At 40.6% G+C, this 16,261-nt stretch overlaps 1 protein-coding gene across 1 annotated transcript in view; it reads right to left on the bottom strand.

Annotated features, from left to right (window-relative positions):
* PKIA (cAMP-dependent protein kinase inhibitor alpha) overlaps positions 1-13,181 on the bottom strand; it is a 42,345-nt gene extending 29,164 nt beyond the window's left edge. The window contains exon 1 of the mRNA XM_059862618.1: positions 12,912-13,181. The gene's annotated coding sequence lies outside the window, so the exon portion shown is untranslated. The remainder of the gene's footprint in view (positions 1-12,911) is intronic.
* Positions 13,182-16,261: the final 3,080 nt, after the last annotated feature.

Below are 16,261 nucleotides of genomic sequence, written 5' to 3'. Positions count from 1 at the left end.
GAGCCTTAGGGAGAGGTATTTTTAAGATACTGTTAAGAAATTTGCTATACTTATGTATTCTGAGTATCAATACTTTTGAACAAGTAAACTTGGTATGCCTTTCTTTGGTTTCAGAATTTTATTTCAAAAGAAAGATTTGTGTCAAGGTAAATAATCAGCAGGAAAACAATTCTTTCCAACTGCTATAAAATAGAAGCTGTATGACCTCCTGCAGCTCTCCAGATATTCACAGCTCTTTTGAGCACTTCTGAATTCTGTTTCTACTCTCTGCTGTAGGAAAAACTTCCCTCTTGCTTTTATTTTTTGGCAGGGCAGGTGAGGGAGGGGGTGGTACTCAAGGAAGAGACAGAAAGGAAAGGGAACACTCACAAATATTGCAAAACATTGCAGAGACAGAGCAAAGAAGGGAAAACCAGGCATTTGCCTTGAAATAGATAGTCATTGGTATTTTTTGAGGAGGCAAGACTTTTCACTCCATCTTTCAGGAATCTTTTCACAGTGGACACAGAAGGAGCTGCTTACACTCTGGGCCAGTACTGATCTAAGCAGCACTGTGAAGTACTTTTTGGGAAGTTATCACACATGTGGGATATAGGACAGGTACAAAAAAAGCTGCAGTGGGTAATTCGTAGGTACAAACTGAACACATCTGAATGCTGAACCTACTACTGTGTCTGCCTGGCATAGGGAAAATAACATCAACTTCAGTTTTCATTGAGTAACATAGGCTTAATAGTGTATTTCTTGTAAACTCCAAGATATGCAAAGCCAGGATGTCAGGGTCCCTTTGACAGGATATTTTTTTTTCATTAACCATGAGAGATTTGCATTAATTTTAATCCTGTCTTTCAATATATGTTACACTTACAGCTTTGCTTTTTCTATTGTTTTCCTGGGATTTATCAGATCAAAAGACCTTGGTAAAACTAAGTCAGTATATTTACCTTTTTTTGTAGAAGATCTTAGATTGTCTTTCTTTTGACTTCTGTAATTTCCTTGCTATTCCAAAAAAATTTAAATGAAGACTACATAAGCATGGAAGAAGGAATGGTTAACAGTTCAATTTAAATTTGAGTGACACTGTTAGGCTTTTTAAGCAAGTTTATCCAGCAATATGGGACAAATAAATTCCACTTTTTTTGGTAGCTTATATACACATAGTAAAAGACTAGAAAATTGATCACAGATGCCATCTGAAGATGATAAGAATACCACAAAAGTTCCATAGAAATAAGTGGATGTCATAAAAGGCTTGTAGAAAAATCTCCCTTGAATATAAAAACTCTCTTGCCTATGTCTTCTCCCAGGAAGCTTGAGGAAGGAGTCAAAATTATTTCAGTTATTAGGTGAAAAAAATGTCTTTTTGAAAAGACAATTTAGTTCCCTCAAAGTACCTGGCAGAAAGTTTGCATGTTGAGATAAGTCTTATAACTCTAAATATGTACTTTTTATTCAGCTTCAGATAGATGGGAAAGCATCAAGTACATCCTCTTCAAGCAATTGTGGAAAGAGAAACTACTTGCCAAAACAGGTATTTTTATTAGAAAACTAGGGCTAAATCACACTTTCTGATAGGTCCTACTAGATCTGCTCCAGAAATGAAAGGTTTGAAGTATTACTCAGTGCATGTGGCAGACTGGCTTTTTTAATTTTAAAAATTATAAGCAATTGCAAAGAAAAAATAGTCTGCCTGTAGAAAAAGCAGTGAAATGAGACAGTCAGTAAGACCAAACAGTAAAGTTGCATGTTTCACAATTACTTTGCAGAATTGTTATGATTAAATGTAGGGATGAGACCCAGGCATTCCCATTCTCTGCACCCTCATTCCAGTTTCCATGTAAAGGACATGCACATGTGCACAGTCCAAGTAACTATGCTGTGGATTACCCAGGTGCCACTCAGTTAGCACTTCAGAGCTTATTCCAGTCTTTGTTTATTCCTCTGGTGTTCAGAGACAAAAGGATTTTCAGAGGATGATAAAGTAGGAGTAACTAGTTATTGTCAGATATAGTGGTGTGCAGATTTCCCAAGTGAAATCAAGAAAATAACTACAAAAGCAAGAATTATGTTTTCATCAAGTTTGACGTGAAGCTCTGGAAGCAAGCAGTAAATAGGGAAGGAGAAATACAAAAAGAAAGTAGCAGGTGTTCCGCTTTGGCTAGGTTTTGAGCAATCAAGCATTTGAAGGAATAAAACTTGAATTAAACTGGTGAGAGTTAGCCCTTTCAGACAAGCCAACATTCAGCAAGGCCTTACATGCAACCTTCTTTATTTATAGAACCACATGGATATTGACTTCAATGCTGGCTCACTCTCAGATATCATTCATTCCACCTTAAATAACCAACAATTCTGGTCAAATGTGTCTAAAACCATCCTCAAGGGTAGGACAGAAGAGACTCTTTACTCTCAGCTGGTTGAGAGCAGGTATGTAACAGCCACTTCAACAAATTTACTTTATCCCTAATGGGCTTCTTTTCTATCTCTAGACTTGATCACTTGTAAACCTAAGACCCTGATTCAATGCTTTCAGTATCTGAAAGGATTTGAAAAATCATCTTTTCTGATTCCCATTTTACATTAAATTCCCACAATTAATGCCTCTTTCTTTAGCTTGCTTTTAGCTTTCAAAGGCTCCTCCTGCACGGAATAAACCCTTATGCTTTGCTATTTAATCCTACTGAATTTCTTCATGCTTCTCTGAATACTTTTCCCTTTAGTGAGACATCAGTGGGGTTAGATATAAACAGCCTTCAAGCCAAATATAAGATTTTGGCTTTCAGTGAGCTGGCCAGTTGGAGAGAATAGTAAAAACCTGTAAGAAAACCCAACACAAGCCTTTGTTCCTTAGCCTGGAAAAGGTGTTTATGCCCAAACTGTAAGATAAAATCACCTAACTAATACCCAAATACACATACATGCAGAAAAGAAAAAAGGAGAGGAAAAGTTCAGAGTGGACATCATGGCTACCTCGACTTCGGGTTACTCAAATTTTGCTATTACTAATCTTCATAAAAGGAACTACTCCTTCCCTCACATTGGGCTCACAATTGTTCCACAGAGATGGCACTTCAGTTGGAAGAAGAGAGAAAAAGTCAGCCACTGGACAAACAACTGACACATCAACATTACCATGGGTACACAATTACGTTTTTAGATCTTATGTTTTGATTTATCCAGAAGGACATGCACCAGATCCACCCTCCCATTCTTCTGGTGACATTTAACTCCTATTAACAATTTTCCAACCTGTCCATATCAATGTCCTTACTTACAAAAGGATCTATCACAACAGAGGCGTGTTGGTAACAAAATAAAAGTCTAGTATTTTGGCCATGGTTATCAGAATGCTAATTACATTATAAATTAGCACTATATAGGGATGATCCAGAAACTTAAGGTGCTAAAGAATGACTTATCTTGGATTTTCACATCACTCACAAAAAAACCCACATGTAGATAGTAAAACTACTGAAAGTATCTACACCTGTTACTATGAAAACCATGATACTCCAAAATATTCCTGCTCTCCTGAACAAGGCTTTCAAATATGCTCAAAAATAGAGATAAAGTAGAACATTTTACTGAAATTACTGCTCCATAAGCAGAGCAGGAATACTTCAGAAAGGGGAATGGGAAGGTGAAATTTCTTCAACCCAACAAATGGCAGATATGATTATGTTTTTAGAAGAATGTCACAGAAACAACATTTGCTGAAAGACAGATATCACAGGATGCAGGATGCATAGAAAGCTTCCACAGTTTTCAGCAATTTGAACAGAGAAAAGCCAGACAAATTAGCTAAAAATCTGGCCTGTTTCAACAGCACCCACATCAAAGGAGAGACAGGTAAACTAAGAGGCTTTTAAAAGGAGAATTTATTTTCTAAACAATATTCAAATCACCTACTGGGAAATGGCATCTAACCCACAACAATTCCAAGAACAAGCTTTGCCTTGTTTGGAAGAACAAGCTGACATAAGTCAAAAATGCACAAAACCCCTTGACAACAGTTTAACAGTCATGAAACTGTCCTAGTCCTCAGCAACATTCAGAGACATTGTTTATCTCAGAACAAAGAGGGCCACCCTGATCCTCCTGATAGCCATGCCATACAAAAAAAAACCAAGCCTACCCAAACTCAGAAACTCCATACTTGTCACCAAAATTCATACAAGAATAGCATTATGAAAGATGACACTGAAGAGCAGCCCTGAGAGAGTAATGAATCATTACCAAGCACCGAGACACAGGCAACTGCTCCTCTCAAGAGGAGCTGCATAAAAGAGCTAACTTGCCAGAAACATGCTTGGACACCAAAATGAAGTGTTCAGGTGCTGCCTTAGGCTCAAAAATGACACAATGTTCAGATTACAGAGTCTGGAAAGCGGAGGAAACTTAGGATGTTTCTGGCACTTCTTTATTCTCCCACTGCAGTAGGAAATTAAAGCAAGAAACCACCACAGGAAGATGGGCATTTATTTGGATACTGACCTCAGAACACTGCTAAAGTTTTCTTTCTATTCTTTCTATTCTACGTTGTAGTTGGCTTAAGAAATCATATGCAGTTATTTAAGGTGTGCAAACTGTTAGTCTCCAAATAAATGTTCAAGACAGTAGTTAAAATACATGGTGCTACCAAGAGGGACAGAACTTTCAATTCAAAAATTTTACACAAAAAATTTCAGTAGAAAAATATACTTGCAAAATGAGTACCAGTTCCTACCTTAGCCAAACCAAGAAAGCTAGAGGGAGATGGAGGAACAGAAGTGCAAAGAGTGGACTTGGAAGGCCTAGAAAAACTTATACAAAATAGATTTGCATATTGTGTTATCCCACTAGAAACACTGCTTAACAAGCAGAGCAGCAGTCTGTAATGGATGAATGGTCTTCAAAAATTGCTTCTATGAGGCACACAAGTGAAAGGAAAGAGAATTTTCTGCCTGGAAGGAAACAGCACGGGTCAGCGTGCTGCAGCAGTCATCAGAAATCAGTACCTTTTCCTGGAGACTTGCATAAGTAACTCGCTGATCTGCAGCCTCACTGGCTATACAACTGGGAAAACAATGTTTAAATAACAGCTTTCATCCCTTATTTCCAAATATTGTCAATGAAAATGGAAGTGCTGAAAAGCATTGTGAGATCTTCCATGATTAAAAGGGCCACATTAATAATACATTTCTCCAGTATATGAGAAGAAAGTGGATAACAAAAATGTGTTCCTTCTTGTTCTTTGGTCTGTACAGCAATTCCCTAAGTGTGCAAAGTGTACAGCTGAAAAGTATCTTCTAGAGTGACAATTAGCTAATGAATTATACTATACAAAACACTTTCAATTCCTTCCTTAAATGCTAATGAAGTCATTCCCCATTATTAGCTAATATTAAAAGCCTACTGTTTCATGAACATGTAATGAATGCTAAAGTATCAGCAAGGAAGTGATATTACATGCTTAAATTTCTTATACAGTATCTGCATTTCTCCGGGTGCAGGCTATCATGTTCATCTTCTATAAATACCCATTCAAACTTTATCTGTTTTGGAGATGCTGTGTGCACGAGTTGGGGATGACTGAAGGCTTTGCACCTGTTTTTAACCATGTAGCAGGGATTTTTCTTTTGTAAAACTGAAGAGAATGTTGCCATTGCCCCAGTCAGGCCCAGTCAAGTAGTACCACGTTAGGTACAGACAGAAAAATTAGACTTTAAAAGGACATGTAGCAGTGGTGGCATTATTTTTGCATATTGTCACTTGGAGTGAATGACACTAGCATCAACACAATTCTTACTATTATATAATATTATAGCAGCCATTTGATAAATCAGCACCTGTAGTCCCTGTAGGTGACTAAACACATAGGAAAAGGTGGGGGGAAATTGTTCTATAAAGCCTAAAGCTTTTCAGAATGACTAAAGACAACTCCCTATTCAGGCCAAATACTTTGCCTGGAGAAGGTTTTGGTGTTTGTAAACACTATTAGCTTGTATATAAACAAGTATATGATAAAATGGGCTTATTTCACTGATGAAAAGCTGTAGTTCCCTTAGGCTTTACAGGCATGCTGTAATCATTTGGATAAGTTATGTCTCTTTCTCAAGTCATACAGCTTCTATATTTATGCAGACTCCATTCACATCTCTTATCACGCTTTGACTCCACGAGACCTTACAAATAACAGTCACTTAAAATGCACCAGTCTATTTTTGGTTTTGTGTGGTTTGTTTTTGGAGTTTTTTATATAAAGTGTTTCACATTATGCCTGCCTTTTAGAGTCTGAATTATTTTCACATGCTCCAATTCTTCTATGCATTAACAAATCCTATTCACTTATTTTCTGTTTCCCATGCCTGAGCTCAGAAACATTAGCCCAACCCAGTAAAGCTGCCATCATCCAGCTATTTTAAAGCAAGAAAAACACAAAACAAAGGAAGGGTTTATGACTGAATTTCTCTATAAGGCTACACACCACAGTTTGTTCTGTCCTACATTTAAAATGCATTTTTGATATCCAGCTATCAACGTTTATGTCTCCTGCTAATGGCACCAGTGCCCTAATGCCATGCAAACATATTGTTGCATCAGTCCTACAGTGAAAAGGAACCTCATAGGGACACAAGAGATCAGCCCAATTGAAACATAATGAGTAACTGGAAAAAAGTATGCATAGTGAAAAAAATGGGAAAGAAAAGGGACATAAATATGAAATTATTGCACTATTAAATAGAGTTTCTAAACGTCAAATAAATTGTCAGAAGGTATAAAGAGAATGTCAAAGAATAAATCAAATATGAAATTGAGTCCATATGTACAGAAAGGGTGCATACAGAACACAACTCTGTTTTTGAGGAAAAAGAATGAGACAGAAAATCTTGACTCGTGAGAAACTGAAAAGGAAGCAATTGTTTAACATTACTCACATCATGTCAATTAAAAAGGCGCCCAATTAAACCACTAGGCAACAAATTTTAAGGGAAAACAAAGAGACTTTTTTCCCTACACTCCACATGCTCTGAATCATGCCAAAAGATACTGTGGAGCCTGAGAACAGAAATCAGATCAACCAAACACATGCAGCAAGGACATGATGTCTCCTGCAATTAAATGTAATAGTGCAAACATTGCTTTGTGCCCAGGGAACTTCTAATCAATGCTGAGCAACAAACACTGAGAGACTGTATCAAAAGATGATTAGTCCACCTAATTTAGTAATTTCTTCTCTAAGCATCCTTTGCTGGAATCTTGCCAGCCATCTTATTTTAACAACAGACTTACATTCTTACAAGGTAACATTATAATATGCCACAGAGTTTTTTTACTTAAACAAAAAGAGGTTTTTGCCCATCCTATAGAAATGGAACTGGCATCTGACAGTCACCATTCTAGTGTGAGCAACTATTTATTTAATTTATTAGCAACATTAAACTCAAACAATCAATGCCATCTGTCATGTACCACAGGAAAAAAAGTTTTCATATTTCATTTAAAAAAAAATCACAAGAAATCTAGAGCTACTCATACTACTAGTTATGAGGAGGTTTTGCTAAACTTGAATAAAACATCCTTTTGTTCCTTTTTTATTGTTATGTATTTCTTTCAGCGTATAATAGTGTTGTCTTGGAATTCACTAGCATCATACAGATATCAAGAACTTTCTGTGCCTCAAGTGGGCACCTGGGGAAGGTTGAAAGTAGCTGAGTCTGTTTGGCCTGACTGCACTTTCACATTTACATGTCAGCAAACTGACCCTTAACATCAAGGATTTTTCTTGGTCTACCTGCAGATAGGTGATTTCAAAGGAGAAATACATTTTTACCTTCCACTTTGAATGTGTTAGACAAAAAAAAAAAAAAAAAAAAAAAAAAAAATCCAAGACAAATGTAGAGAGCTGCAGATCAGAAACATTAGGCAGAACTCTAGAAATTGTTTGGAATTAAAACTGAAAACCCAAGTGACTCGTGAGATTGAACAAAGAACACAGGAATTGATGGAACATTTATGTACCTATACTTAATTTACTGTGTTTGGAAATTACTTTTCTATGGCAAAAAAGTATATATATATTAGGCAACAGTCTTGGTCAAGGTTAAAGTTCTGCAATTATTTCCTTTCCCTTGTTTTGAAGTGTGAAAGTGCTGTTGAGCTTGGCCTCAAGGAATTCACTTCAGCTGAGCGCAAGACTTACAAGTGTATACAATCTGTGTGCTCGTGATTTTTGTAGCTCTTGGGGTTGACTAGCTATCTAAAAGGCAGCAGGCATTCCCACAGAACACCTTGTGAAGGATTCAATGACAGCTCACTTGATGAGCACCACAATTTTGACTCTTCTGTGGAGTTTACCTCTCTCCTACCTACTAATGACCGACAAGTTAAGTCAAGATGCTGAACAGCATTTAAGGCTGCTGCTGAAGTAATAATATCCTTTACCAACATGATCCACAGTATTTTAAGTGAGGTTTCACATGTACTATAAACAGCATCATGGAAGGACCATTAATAAGCATCTGTGCTATTTTAAAACAACAGGTGGTGAGATCGTTTCACCAAAGTTATGTGCTCACCATATGTGTAAGTGGAAATACTGTAGGAGGTAGAAGGCAAATGAGTGAATAGTTAGCAAATATATATATTATATAATATATATAATTATATGGATATATTAAGATCTATATGATCTCATTAAAGCTGCAGCACATTTCATGGGCTAGCTAACAGCTGCCAAAATAACTTCAATATACCTTTGAATCTTTTGGAATAGTCGCTAGAACAAAAACGTGACAAAAAGAAGCAGTCAGAGTGGGAGAAACTAAGACTCTATGTTGGCATTAGACCTATTTGCCTCTAACATCTGATGAACCATCGGGACATGAGTGCAGAAAGGGATACAGAACAGTGCAGTGACCAGGCAGTTCCCATAAAGGCAGGTTAAATTCCTCATGAGTCCTGTAAAGCCAAAGAACAGCAATGCAGCCAATTTTTTAAATCATTTTAAAAAGGTTTCAAAACAAACCAAATTCTGCTAGAGAGAACTGTACCCCAGCTGACATGGAAATTCTTCTACTGCAGCTCTTCCTCATAGTTACTGTTTTATACTTAGTTCAACCAGGAAAGAAGAGCAGAGATACCCTGGAATCACTCTACAATCACAGAAATATGACCAGCTCAGAAATGCAGCATGTCTTCAGTATTTTAGGGAAGACAAAATCCACTATCATATCTTATTGGTTCTACCATAAGAATTAAAGGAAAAATAAAAGCAATTTTTTGATCTGGTATTTGGCTGGGACATTTGCACCACCTGTCCTATACGAGTTCATTTTGTGTCATTTTCTCCTCCAATATATGATTATATATATATGATTATATTTTGAGAGTGGGATATATACTAGAAACATACAGTTCTTGTACAATCAGATCCTTTCTTTTATAATGCTGTCTTAATAAAGTAATTTTCTAAGAGTAGACAATATTAAGGTTCTCTCAAAGCTAGTCTCTCGACACATCATGAAAGCAATACATATGAAGAGATCCATGCTTTTGCTGCTGTTTATATGCAGTCCCCTTCCCCTTCAAGGGAAAAGCTTCAACCAGCTTTCCTTTTTGCAAGAAGCATACATGAACTCTGCATTTCTATCTCCATATTTCATATTAAACTCAGGGGCTCATTATCCAGGTTGTAAGGCGCCGACTTACTTGAATGTGTCAAATTCAAAATAAGATTATCAATACCTGTCTTGTTGCCACCACTAATATACAATAAATGGATAAAAATCTCAGTTCTCCTTAATGATTGCTTCCTTTGCAATTTAGTGGGCACCCACATAAAGATCCTCTATTGACAGTAAGTCCAACACGGAATCCATCTGCATAGTAGAAGACAAAGTTTCAGTTTGTGCCTGGCATTTATTTTCAGAAATCATTTTTTTCTCTTCCAGAAACAGGAGCTATTGCACATGAAGGACATGCATTTTGCAAGTGTGAATGCATTTCTTCTTCAAAATAAAAATTGTATCACTGCTGTTGAAATACTCTTAATTGTTTGCACATGCTAAAGTTTTAAGTTCATTGTGTAACATCGGTCCCCTTTTACCCTGCTCAAGCCTTTTTAAATAGAAATCTTAAATTGGAAAAAATAATCCAACTGAAAGCTTAGTAACAACATAAGTGAAAAATGACCTGCTTGCTCTGAGACGTGGTTATTTCAGTTAGTTTAAACAGCACTTGGTAACATAATTTTTAAAATTCTCATAATAATAGAAAATATATTAAAGTGGAGTGTTTCATTCAGCCCTTGGAAAGGACAAGAAGTGAAATCAAACCTCTGTAACTTCAAGTGCATTCAAGGTCACTGGGTTTTCCAGTTTGTTCTACTAAGGAAACAAGCCTTTTGCAAACATACCCATCTGGTCCCCACTAATAAAATTGGGTAAATGAACCTGCCGGTTCAAAGGCTGACAGCAGCCTAGAAACCTCAAAGATAATTAAGCTCTTACATATCTGAAGAACAAACCCAGATGAAGTATTCCAAAATAGCAGAACCTCTGAGGAAAAAGACAACTAAATCTCAGCTGCTACCCAGTCTGTCTGGCACCAACCAGCTGGCCAGCAAGGCTGTTCTTCCAGTCAGTGGGGCTGCTGCCCCAGATCAACCGCAATAAAGATGCTTTCCTTTGGCTGGCAGAAGTATGGAAAGTTACAGTAACAGAAGGAGCAAGAAGAGTTCTGGGAAAGAAATCTGTAGGCAGTGGATTTACACCAGTTACACCACTGAAGTAGACTCACATTGATAATTAGATATACTTTTTCTTCTATGGACACATGCGCATTACACCACCTGCCTTTAGAGTACACAAGACAAAAACAAAAGCAATTCAAGTTTACAGCGGGGTTCTTGTCAACCACTGCTTCACCTCTACTACCATATTGTTAAAAAAAAGAGTTAATTTTTTAAGAATAACGAGTCTTGAAAAATTAGGTTTGCCAGGAAGCAAAAACAGTTAATTTGCTGTGACAACATTGTGTCAACATTAGTGAGTAGTTATACTAACCCGAGCTTGTAACAACTGCCTGGGGGGCCATTACTTGATTTCTTCACTCCAGTGAAGAAACTGACTTTATATAAACTGCACGGGCTAATATGTGAAGCATCTGAACTCAGCTACATGGTTTCTTTTTCCAACCAAATGCAACTAGAGAAGAACATTGCAGCTCTGAAACCGTCAGCCATGCCTAATTCTAGAAAGGAAAAACCAACAGAAATGTCCTAACCAATGCTTCAGAGTTTTTACAGGAACAAAATAAATGTATCATTGACAAAAGAGACACAGGTTTGACAAAACTTCAGGTTTTTTTTTTCCTAGTTTGAAATACATACGTTACATGTGCCACGACTTACTTAAAGCAACAAGCCTACACAGGATCATAGTTAATGACTGTGCCTCGGAGAAAAGATTTGTCTGTTGGACTCATTTCTGACTCTGCAGTTCATCACTCGCTCTTTTTTTCAGCCTTGTGACAGCTCAATTTTTTATACACATTTTCGGTCTCTGTAGCTATCATTTGCCTGCTGCATACCCAGCAACAGTACAGATTGCATTTAAATATCTTCCCAGAAACAATGACAACAAATAAAGCAACTGCCTGTTACCTCCGTAAGGATTACTTGTATCACTCTAGCACCATGACCAGAGGCTTCAACCACAACCACAACTGGCTGAGCTTCTGTGAACCCTTGGGTAACAGGATCCTTGAGGATGTACATACAGGTAAATAGACATTGAATATAATAACCTTCAGCTTCCAGTATCCTACTTCCTTTTTCATTAAGAACAGATTAATTCCCAATTCTTTACTTCCCAGAGACACAGTCATTTCTTCCATTTCCAAGCCACACAGAGCCATTAACTGTTACATATGCAGATTGTGTCTATTCTAATGAGCTGTCTCTGCACGCCAACCTCCTGTATTGCTATACCTGCTTTAGGGCAAGTTTTCTTTTTTAAAGCAGAACAAACCAATCAACAAAAAATAAAACCAAACCAAACCAACCCAACAAAAATCACCAGTGTCTCAGGCACAGAAATAGGTCAGGCAAATTTTTTTACCTTCTCAGTTCCAAAATACCATTCATTTGATGTTAAGACCTATGTACGTACCACAATGTGCAATGTTAACAGCCAAGCTACAATATACACATATTCTTGTTTTTTCCGCTTCTACAGGTGACATGATAGAACAGCAATGCACTAATTCTTCCATTAACAAACAAATGCATTTGAATTTTGGGGCTATTTTGTTTGTCGAGAACCTTAGGCTAGATAAAAATGAATAAAGGAGAAAAAAACCACGCAAGTCTTGGAAGAAGACGACAGAATCCATTTTGGTGTAAGGGCCGGTTCCCCAACTTCTATGCTCTCTAGTTTCCTGTGAAGCGACTTCCAAATCTAGGAATGTGCATAAAATGACATCTTTTCTTGCTTCTGTTCCCCTGAAGCCCTTCTGCCCTAAGATGTCTTCCCCGTCACTTGAGGAACGCCGGGGCAGCGCGGGGCGCAGTCCCGCACCTGTCGCAGCCCTCCCGCTCTCGCCCCCGTCCTGGGCTACGCCACTGACACGGGCACGGAGAGCAGCCCTAGCGGGGGCTGGCACCGAGCCACCGCACATCCTGGCCGCGGAAGATAAAACGCACCACTGTGGCCCTTCAGAGAGCGCAGCCTCGCCGCTTTTGGAGGGAACCACGGCAGAAGGGAGGAGAGGGAAAGAGAAAGAAGCTACTAGACCCAGCGCCGCTCCAGACGCTGCCCGGGCTGGGCGGCCGGCAGAGCCGGAGCGGGGGGCTCGCAGCGGCAGCGCCGCGCTCCCCTGGCCGGGCAGCGCCGCAGCGCTCGCCCCCGCAACCGGCAGCTCCCGCTCACCTTTCAGCGACCGGCTCAGCGCATCTTCCTCCCTCCCTCCTTCTCTCCCGCAGCGGCTGCTGGTGGCGGCCCAGAGCCCCCGGGCTCGGCGGGTGCCCGGCGCTGTTCCTCCGTCAGCCGGCGGCAGCTCCCGCTGTCACTTCACCCCCACATCCCGCCGCCGGCGGCGGCAGCTGCTGCTCCTAAATTCACGGCGCTCCGGCGGCATGAAGTCATCCTCCCCGCCCCCTCCGCGGGCCGCCGCACTCCGCTCCCGCCGCGGAGGGGGAGACGGCCCCGCCGCCCGGCGGCCCGAGCCCCGCGGGGCCCTGGCGCTCCACCCGCTCCGGAGGGGCCGCCGCACCCGCGGGAACACCCGTGCCCGACTGCCCGGGAGCCTGCGAGGGGCGGTACCGCCTACCGGGTGCGGTGGCGGTCCGGGGGGCCCTCCCCAGGCACGGCCGCGGGATGGACCGCTCCGCCCCGCGCCTGCCGTGCCCTCCCGGGACTCCCCTCCGCGGCCGCGGCGTTCCCGCCCGGCCGGGGGCTGCCCGTACGCTCCGGCGCCGATGCTCGGCACCGACCGGCCGTACCGCGCTGAGCGGCGGGTAACGCGGGAGGGCAGCTCCCGGCCCGCTGCAAGGCCGGAGCCACGGGAGAGTGTCCCCAGGGAGAGCTCTCTGTGTGCCTGGGTCTCGCCGTTTGAAGGAAAATGCTCTGTAATCCCTCGGGCTCATGGGTGGGCTCCCTGTTTCCACTCTCACCTCCCGGCCTCAGGACGCTCAAGCGCTCCTGAGCTCGTGCCCCTGAAAAATGCAGCGTTCCCTGGGATGCAGGACAGCTCCTCTGGCAGTGGCTCCTGCTCTGTGCCTGGAAGGGGGAGTGGGGGACAGGCACTGTGCTGTGCTCAAGGTCACCTGGGCAAACTTCCCCCTTACCAAGGGCATCCTGATATTCCTGAGACCCAGCAGTAGGCAGCATGTCTATTTTTGTTACTTACAGAGTGCTGTGCACATACTGAGTGACCGACTGAGGCTTGTGAAGAAGGCCGGATTCCTATCACAGTTTACAATCCCATGACCCATCCCATGTGCATGACAAGCACAGCTATGTTGGTACATAAATGACACCAGGCAGTCTAGTTTGCATTGGTAATGCATGTCACCGGTGCACGCCAAATCATGGTAGTCTGAGAGCTCTTCATATCTTACAAGCAAGGCAGGGTTGTGTCTGGTTGAGAGAAGCTATGCTGGATGAGATTCCAGGAAAAACAAACAAGGAGTTTCCCAGGTGCTGTGCCTGCTCACTTGACCCTGTGGTCAAGTGGTGCCTCAGCAAGGTTTTGGAGTAGACTTGAGCTGGAAATGTTGATGATCTCCATTGTGGTAAGGTCTGAAACATGAATAGCTGCTTCAATGGCCTGGGTATAGGTAGGAAGATTGTATGTAATGGTAGAGGAAAACAGCAAAGAGAAATGTCATTAAGGTGAAGTTCTTAGTCTTTCAGATAAAATATAAAAACTCTGAACCTAAGTTCCCTTTTGGAAATTCATTGTATTTTTTATGGTGGTTATGGTATGGCTTTTTACCTGTGCAGTTCTGCAGTTGCTCTATTTTGGGCTGCTCCTGTTTACTCCCTGCCTTGAACCTCTTCTGTTGATTGGCATTGCAGACCTGAATGTGCAGCACCGGCAGCATCTCAACAGTGTTACTTCATCTCATCTGACAGTGTGTTAAATTAGGTGATTGAGGGCTCATCTCCACATGCACAGAGGCGTTTAGGAGCACTTGGGCAGGTGGGGGAGCCAGGTTGGGCAAAGGGAGCCCATGCCCAGCCCCTCCCAGGGAAGCCTCAGTTCCCGTGGAGGTGAGGGCACACCCAGCAGTCAACCAAAAATTTCTGTGTGGGTGTTACTGCCTAGGGTTACACTGTGTGTTGTGGAGTGGATAATGGAGCATTTTGGGATTAAGATTTATGAGATGTTTAGGGCAAGAACCAAAGACAGGGAAAGGAAGGGATCAAGGTGATATGGGAATGAGCACATGTGAGAAAACAGTGGGATGAGGAGGTAAATAGGGCTGGTCTGGTGTAAACAAATTGCTAGTCAGACTGCTTGTCTGGCTATGCCCTGCACCTGATCATTGCAGTCTCTCCTAGACTAGACAGTGTTTCTAAACCTTACTGTGTGAGAGGTCTCCCTGTGCTATATGTGTGCCTCTGCATGGGTGTAAGTGCCAGCAGCAGGAGTCACACCTCAGGTTACAGGGACTCATGCCAGGGAGGAGGGCAGGATTTCACTGTTCATGCCATCTGTGTTTGAGTGAATGTTTCTGTCTGTGTTGATCTGTGTGGTTGGCCTTGTGCTTATTTATATATATATATATATATATATATATATATATATATATATATATATATATTTGTGTGTACATATTTGTGTGTACATATTTTCTGTGTGTGTATGCCTGTTAGGAATATGTGCTCAGACTTGCTGCTGACTAGGCCTAGGAAAACGTTGCTATGGCAGCTTCTCTTCTATTGGGCTATATGGTTCAGCAACTCATAACACAATTCACTAAATGATTAGCATACTAGAAAATCCTAGATCTGTGCAAAAGCAGGAATTATTAGTATTTAATTTTTATTATTTCTTTGGAAACAGTAAATTCCAGAGTCAAGAGAAGTAAATGCTCTTGGCCCAAGGGTTTTAATTAGTATTATTCAATATACATGATTGCAAAAACAAGGCAAAGAGGGAGACATCTATAGGATTTTATTTTAGTAGAAAAAACATATAGATATTCATAATTTAGCAACATTCAAAAAGCCTCTTTTACTTGGAGGATATAATCTTTGATTTAGCAATCATGGGTTCAATCAGTTTAAAATGAATGTCAATATAAATTGATGGAAATCTAAGCATTTCAGCTTTAGAAAGTGTGCTCTAGGGAAAATCAAAGGAAATAACTCTCATGAATATCTGAATATGGGGAAAGTCTGGAAATGTCTTTAGTAAGTGAGATTATTGTAAAAGGGAGACTGCTTATTTGCAAACGGAGTGACTTCAAAGAGGTTTAAAGAAGTGTTAGGAGGAGAAAGTTGTGTCTTAGAGGTTGGAAACCGCAAAGATGAGGTTTTCCAACATTCAAATTACATTAGATTGTTAAATAAATAAAAAGCAAAAGGTGCATTGTAAAAATGTAAGAAATCCTGAAATGAAGAAGTTGAGCTCTTTTTCTTAGTAAGGAAGGGGTAAAAAATCAAGGTTCTCTTACTCAAACTGAGCACTGGCTTTCCTGATAATTGCTGACTGGAGTAAATGGTGAAACAAAAGAAAAACAGTGAAGGGTAATAAATGAATCTATATAAAT

Source organism: Haemorhous mexicanus, chromosome 1 (assembly GCF_027477595.1).
Source record: "Haemorhous mexicanus isolate bHaeMex1 chromosome 1, bHaeMex1.pri, whole genome shotgun sequence".
NCBI classification, from domain to species: domain Eukaryota; kingdom Metazoa; phylum Chordata; class Aves; order Passeriformes; family Fringillidae; genus Haemorhous; species Haemorhous mexicanus.
The sequence above is the reverse complement of the archived record's forward strand: the minus strand, read 5'-3'. Positions and strand labels throughout refer to the sequence as shown.